General features: G+C 38.5%; 1 pseudogene; it reads left to right on the top strand.

Moving 5' to 3' along the window:
* Window positions 1-4,342: 4,342 nt before the first annotated feature.
* LOC110132663 (eukaryotic initiation factor 4A-I pseudogene) lies at window positions 4,343-5,535 on the top strand (annotated as a pseudogene).
* The last annotated feature ends 2,184 nt before the right edge of the window (window positions 5,536-7,719 follow it).

The raw sequence follows: 7,719 nt of genomic DNA, 5'->3' as shown, positions 1-7,719 counted from the left end.
GGTGTGTGTGCATCCCCTCCCGCTGGCACCTCCTCCCGCGCCCACCACCCCAGCCCTCTGCGTCATGATGGAGCACTGCGCCAAGCGCGCTGTGCTGTAGGGCAGCTCCCCGCTAGTTACCTGTGTCACAAATGGCGGTGCACATGTGTCAGTGCTACCATTTCCATTCTTCCCACCCCCTCCTTCCCTCTGCTGTGTCCACAAGCCTGCATTTCTGCCCTGCAAATAGGTTTATTGGCACCATTTTTCTAGATGCCATATGTAGGTGATAACATACAATATTTGCTGTTTTCTTTCTGACTTAATTCTCTCTGTGTGACAGGCTCTAGGTTCGTCCACAACACTACTAATGACCAATATCATTCTTTTTCATGGCTGAGTAACATTTCCCTGTTATATGCCCACCATATTCTTTATCCATTCATCTGCCAATGGACATTTGGGTTGCTTCCATGTCCTGGCTATTGTAAATAGTGCTTCAGTGAACACTGGGGTACATGTGTCCTTTTGAATTATGATTTTCTCAGGGTATATGCCCTGTAGTGGGATTGCTGGGTCATATGGTAGTTTTATTCCAAGTTTTTTAAGGAACCTCCATACTGTTCTCCACAGCAGTTGTATCAGTCTACATTCCTATCAACAGTACAAGAAGGATCCCATTTCTCGACATCTTCTCCAGCATTTATTGTTTGTAGATATGTCATGATTAAGGGGAGATTACACCAGGGATGCAAGGAGTCTTCAACATATGCTAATAAATCAATGTGATAAAACAATATTAACAAATTGAAAGATTAAAAAAATGATCATTTCAAATAAAATAAATAAATAAATGATCATTTCAATAGATGCAGAAAAAGCTTTTGACAAAATTCAACACCCATTTATGATAAAAACTCTCAGAAAGTGGCATAGAGGGAACTTACCTCAACATAATAAAGGCCATATATGACAAACCCACATTGAAAATTATTCTCAGTGGTAAAAACCTGAAAGCATTTCCCCTAAGATCACAAACAAGACAAGGCTGCTCACTCTCACCATTATTATTTGCATAGTTCTGGAAGTCCATGGCAATCAGAGAAGAAAAAGAAATAAAAGGAATCCAAATTGGAAAAGAAGTAAAACTGTTACTGTTTGCAGATGACATGATACTATACACAGAAAATTCTAACGATGGCATCAGAATACTACTGGAGCTAATCAATGAATTCAATAAAGTCACAGTATACAAAATTAATACACAGAAATCTCTTGCATTCCTATATACTAACAGCAATAAATCAAAAAGAGAATTAAGGAATAATCCCATTCAACACATCAAAATGAATAAAATACTTATAAATAAATATATCTAAGGAGAAAAAAGATCTGTATGCAGGAAACAGTGAAATAAATCAAAGACAACACAAACAGATGAAGAGATATACCATGTTCTTTGGATTGGAAGAATCAATATTGTGAAAATAACTATACTACCCAAAGCAATCTACAGATTTAATGCAATTCCTATCAAATTACCAATGGAATTTTTCACAGAACTAGAATAAAAATTTTACAATTTTAATAAAAATACAAAAGACCCCAAATAGCCAAAGCAATCTTGAGAAAGAAGAATGGAGCTGGAGGAACCAAACTTCCTGACTTCAGACTATACAGCAAAGCTACAGTCATCACGACAGTGTGGTCCTGACACAAAAACAGAAACATAAATCAATGGAACAGGATAGATAGCCTAGAAATAAACCCATACACCTATGGACACCTTACCTTTGACAAAGGAGGCAAGAATATACAACAGAGAAAAGAGAGCCTCTTCAATAAATGGTGATGGGAAAACTGGACATCTATATGTAAAATAATGAAATTAGAACACTTCCTAACACCACACACAAAAATAAATTCAAAATGGATTAAAGATTTAAATGTAAGGCCAGAAACTATAAAGCTCTTAGAGGAAAACATAGGTAGTACACTCTTTGACATGAATTACAACAAGATCTTTTTTGACCCACCTTCTAGAGTAATGGTAATAAAAACAAACAGGACCTAATTAACTCAAAAACTCTTGCACAGCAAAAGAAACCATAAACAAGATGAAAAGACAACCTTCAGAATGGAGAAAATATCTGCAAATGAAGCAACTGACAAAGGATTAATCTCCAAAATATACAAGCAGCTCATGCAGCTCAATATCAAAAACAAAAACAGACATTTTAATTAGAGAAATGCAAACCCAAAAACTTTTAAATACAGACTTTCATTTTGTTTTGTTTTTAGTTTGTACTGTAGTTGATAATTTTCTGCTGGAAAGTTTTACTGTATTGCTTCTTAAAGTGACCTTTGAAAGGCTTATTTTAAGCAATAACCAACCCTGAAATTGTGAGATTAGACTCCAAGAAATAATTACTAAATCCTTGAATATCATGCCTCCATTTTAACCTAATCTGTGAATGACCTCACCTTATCTTTGGGCACAGAAGTTAAATAGCTCAGTCTCAAGCTGGCATTAAGAAGAAAGCAGTGGCACACAGTGCTGTGGGAGAACATAAGATCTCTCTGCTTTCACTTTAAGAGGATTAACAGTAAATTTGATAAAGATTTGGACTAATAAATTAAAACAGGCCCAAATACCTGTAGAACTGACTATGTTGTGAAAACTTTGACTGCTGATTATTTACTTTTAATTTTTAGGCTAGGCAGAATATTAGAATTTTTAAAAATGACAGAAATGTAACTCTTATCTTTAGCCTTCTATGGCACCTTGGGCAAATCAACTAGACTTGTTAGGTTTATTTTCTTAACTGTAAAATGAGATGCTTAAATCCGAGTTTCCTATAAAATTCTATGAAGATGACGCTTTAAAAAGTTATGTGAAAAAGACACCTGAATTTAACTGTCAAAAGACATATTCAGAATACATGAACCATCTAAAAAGCAAAAACAAAAGGGGGGGGTGGAGAGGAAACAATTCATATTTTTAACAATAGGTAAAGACTTGAAAAGGCACTTCAGAAGAAAAGGACGTTCATATTTCCAATAAGCACATGAAAAGATGCTCATCTTTGGTCGTAAGAAATGCAAACTGAAAATGCAATGTGGTAACACTACATCCCACTAGGATGACTTTTTTAAATTACCAAGTATTTGCAAAGACATAGAGCAAATGGAACTAATGGGAATGTAACGTGGTGCAGCCATTTCATAAAATTGTCAGTATCTGCTACATCTGATCATGATCCGGCACTTCCGCTCTTAGGTGTATGTGAAACATAAAATATTCATAGAAGCTGTATGCATAACAGGCAAAAGCTAGAAACAACCTCAGTATCTGTCAGTAGTAGAATGAGTAAACTAACTATAATGTTATATACTGAAACTTATATACAACTATGTAAAAGACTGAATTACTGCTACATTCAGCAGCATGCATGAATCTCAGAGACATTAACAATGTGCAAAAGAAGCCAGACACAAAAGAATATTTCATTTACGTGCAGTTCTAAGACAAGCAAAATTAATCCTTGGTGACAGAAATCAAAATAGTGGTTACCTCTGGGAGCAGAATACTGATTGGGAGGCTGAAAATATTTTAAATTTTGATTTAGGTTGTAGTTGTATGGTTTTACTCATTTATAAAAATGCATTAAGCCTTATTATACCTATTGTCAATTAAAAATAGATATATAAAAATTTATCATTTTACAGCATTATATGATGTCAAATGAATTAGAAGATGATTGCTGCTTGGCAGGAAAGCTATGACAAACCTAGACAGTGTGTTAGAAAGCAAAGACATCACTTTGCCAACAAAAGTCCTTATAGCCAAGGCTGTGGTCTTTCAGTAGTCATATACAGAGAGAGCTGGACTATAAAGAAGGTAGAGTACTGAAGAACTGATGCTTTCAAACAGTGGTGCTGGAGAAGACTCAAGAGTCCCTTGGACAGCAAGGAGATCAATCAGTCAAAAAGGAAATCAACCTTGAATACTCATTGGAAAGACTGATGCTGAAGCTGAAGCTCCAATACTTTGGCCACCTGATGTGAACAGCCAACTCACTGGAAAAGACCCTGATGCTGGGAAAGACTGAAGGCAGAAGGAGAAGAGGGCAACAGAGGATGAGATGGCTAGATGGCATCACTGATTCAATGGACATGAACTTGGGCAAACTCTGGAAGATGGTGAGGGACAGGGAAGCCTGGCACGCTGCAGACCAGAGGGTCTTGAAGAGTCAGACACAACTTGGCAACTGAACAACATGATGTCAAAAAATTCACTCCACAAATGTTTATGAGTGAAAAAAGATAGATCTGAAGTTTGCTAACTAATTCAGTAAGAATCATGTCTGCAAGTCAAGATTCCCAATCCAGAGAGAATAGCCCCATTGGGATGAAGCCCTAAGGCATCATCAAGAGTAACAAGAAAGAGATTGGTGACAACTTTGATGACATGAACCTCTCTGAGTGCTTCCTCCATGATATCTACACCTATGGCTTTGAGACACCTTCTGCCATCCAGCACTGAACCATTCTGCATTGTATCAAGGACTATGATGTGACTGCTCAAGCCCAATCTGGGATTGGTAAAATGGCAACCTTTGCCATATCAATTCTGCAACAGAATGAATTGGATCTAAAGACCACCAGATCTTGGTCCTAACAGCCATTCAGAGTTGGCTCAGCAGATACAGAAGGAAGTCACAGCATTAGGAGATTATATGGGTGCTCTCTGCCATGCCTCCATTGGGGGTACACCCACTGTGAGTACTAATGTGTGTGCTGAGGGGCAGAAGTTACAGGTAGAAGCTCCCATTTCACTGTGGGTACCCTAGGCCATAGGTTTGATATGCTTAACCAGAGACACCTTTCAAACACATCAAGATATTTATACCAGATGAAGTTGATGAAATGATTAAGGACCAGAAGATCTATGACATATTCCAAAAGCTTAATAGCAAAACCCAGGTGGTTCTGCTGTCTGCTACAATGCCTTCCAATGTGCTTGAAGTGACCAAGAAGTTCATGAGGGACTCAGTTCAAATTCTTGTCAAGAAAGAAGAGTTGACCCTGGAAGGTATCCACCAATTCCACATTAATGTGGAACGAGAGAAATGGAAATCAGACTCACTGTGTGACTTAAACAAAATCTTGACCATTACAGGCAGTCATCTTCATCAACACCTGAAGGAAGGCCCACTGGTCCACTAAGAAGATGAAAACCTGAGACTTCACTGTCTCTGCCATGAGCAGAAATATGAACCAAAAAAATGAGATGTAATCATGAGGGAGTTCCCCTCTGGCTCTAGCAGGGTATTGATTACCATCGACCTACTGGCTAGAGGTATCAACGGGCAGCAGGCTTCCTTAGTCATAAACTATGACCTTCCCACCAACAGGAAAAAGTGCATCCATATAATCAGTCGTGGTGAACATTTTGGTTATAATAGTGTGGCTGTTAACATGGTGACAGACCTTGGAGACTTCTGCAACACCTCCAGTGAAGAGCTGCCCCTCGGTGTAGCTGACTGCATCTGACAGGAGCCATTCTACTATCTGCCCAGCCAGGGGTCAACCTTGGGGGACCAAGGAGCAGCAAGAAGGGGGAGAAGGGAGCCAAAGGCTGGACATCTTGCCATTTTTTTTTTTCTTTGAATAAATGTTGCTTTTTGAGGCAAAAGAAGGAACCATGCACATTCTGGACACCCTTTCCTTGGGAGTAGGCCCCAAAACACTAATCAATTTCCCTAACCTAGTCAACCTCTGAACTCCAGAGGCTCTCTCCACCCTAGCTGAACTCTTCTGGAAAATTGTTCAAGGGTGGGGAGGGGGCCAGAAGTTGTCATTCTGTTTCACATGCTGGACCAAATCTGGAGGGAGGACACCTGAGTTAGCTGACCAGGGGATCACCCCCAGGTGACAGGGGTAGTCACTGTTACATTGATTTGTATAGTACCAATTTGTATATACCAATTCAGGAAATCAGCTAAATGAGTTGGAAATTAAATGTCTAGGAAACTGAAAAATAATTATTCTTTTAATTACTATTTCTTCAGTTTTCTTCAATTTAAGTATCAAATCTAATAGTTTATTTTTAAATCAAATGTTTAGTATGTGATCCCATTTTCCTAAAATTATTTCTACTTATATAGCCAAATATGCAATATTCACAAAATATTCACCAAATGTTAATGATTTTTTTCTAGATGGTGAAATTGAGAGAATAACTTACTTTTGTCATGGACTTTTCTATATTGTTTGATTTTTTATAATGAAATGTATAATTGTAACAAAAATCATAGAGCCATTATGCTTTAAGAAAAAATGAATAAAGCTATATTGATAACATGCCTGGCAACTGGCCCTGGGAAAGATGATCAATGGAGTTTGGGTAACTCAATATTGGCAACAAAGCCCATAGTCAGTATGATTCTAAAACCCCTGCCTCCTTTCTGCTCCTTTCTGTCCGCCAGCTGCACTGTTGTTAATGACTGAGGATACTGCTAAGAAGCTCTGCAGCTCATCTCAGGGCTGAACCTGTTCCATGAGCCCATGGCTGCCATATGACCCAGCAATCCCACTCCTGGGCATATACCTGGAGAAAACCATAATTCAAAAAGATACATGTACCCCAGTGTTCACTGCAGCACTATTTACAATAGCCAAGACATGGAAGCAATCTAAATGTCCACTGATGGAGGAACAGATAAAGAAGATGTTATATATACACACACAATGGAATATTACTCAGCCACTAAAGAGAATAAAATAACGTCCCTTGAAGCCCTATGGATGGACTTAGAGCTTGTTATACTGAATGATTGAGTCACACAGAGAAGGACAAAGAGCATATGATATCACTTAAAAGGGGAAGCTAAAAAATAGTACAATTGAACCTATTTTAAAAACAGCAACAGAGTCACGGATATAGAAAATAAACTTATGTCACCATGGGAGTTGGGGGGAGGGAGGATAAATTGGGAGACTGGGCCTGACATATACACACCACTGTATATAAAATAGGGAACGAGTAAGAATGTCCTGTATAGCGTGGGTAACTCTACTCAATACTCTGTAATTGTCTATATGGAAATGGAGTCTAAAAGTGAGTGACTATATTTACTGATTTACTGATTTAACTGATTTACTGATAAAACTGATTTACTCTGATGTACACCTGAAACTAACACATTATAAATTGACTATACGCCAATAAAAATTAACTAAAAAAAAGATCCTTTGGCTACTCTTCCCCTGCTGCTGTCACCCTTACCCTTCTCCCAGTCGCCTCTCCCACAGCTGCGATTACGACCTACTTGTCCAGGTCCTTTAGCCATCCACACTGCTATGGACAGGATGCCTCTTCCTGCTTAGATAGGCTCTGATAGATATGTCCTTTCTCCTCCCTGAGTCAAGCTGAACCCATGAAGATTGTAGGAAGTCTGAATACATGATATTATTCCCCACAGCAGAGGGCTGTTGACTCCCAAATTGTGGATATTTGTTAAAGCTGATGCTATTACTTTTACCAGTCTGATATCTTTCCTACCTGGGGGAGGGAGTTTCCCTTTGTAGATCTTTTTTAAGAGACAAGGTCTCACTCCTCTACCATAAAAGCCATAAAATATCCTTTGCAGCTATTAGCAGAGAATGTGTCTTCAACTATGCCAGTAGGAACTTCCACTGAAGGCTTGGAATCCTGAGGGAGCTATGTAAGGTGCC

The sequence above is a fragment of the Odocoileus virginianus genome, unplaced genomic scaffold (assembly GCF_023699985.2).
Source record: "Odocoileus virginianus isolate 20LAN1187 ecotype Illinois unplaced genomic scaffold, Ovbor_1.2 Unplaced_Contig_7, whole genome shotgun sequence".
Taxonomy (NCBI): domain Eukaryota; kingdom Metazoa; phylum Chordata; class Mammalia; order Artiodactyla; family Cervidae; genus Odocoileus; species Odocoileus virginianus.
The sequence above is the reverse complement of the archived record's forward strand: the minus strand, read 5'-3'. Positions and strand labels throughout refer to the sequence as shown.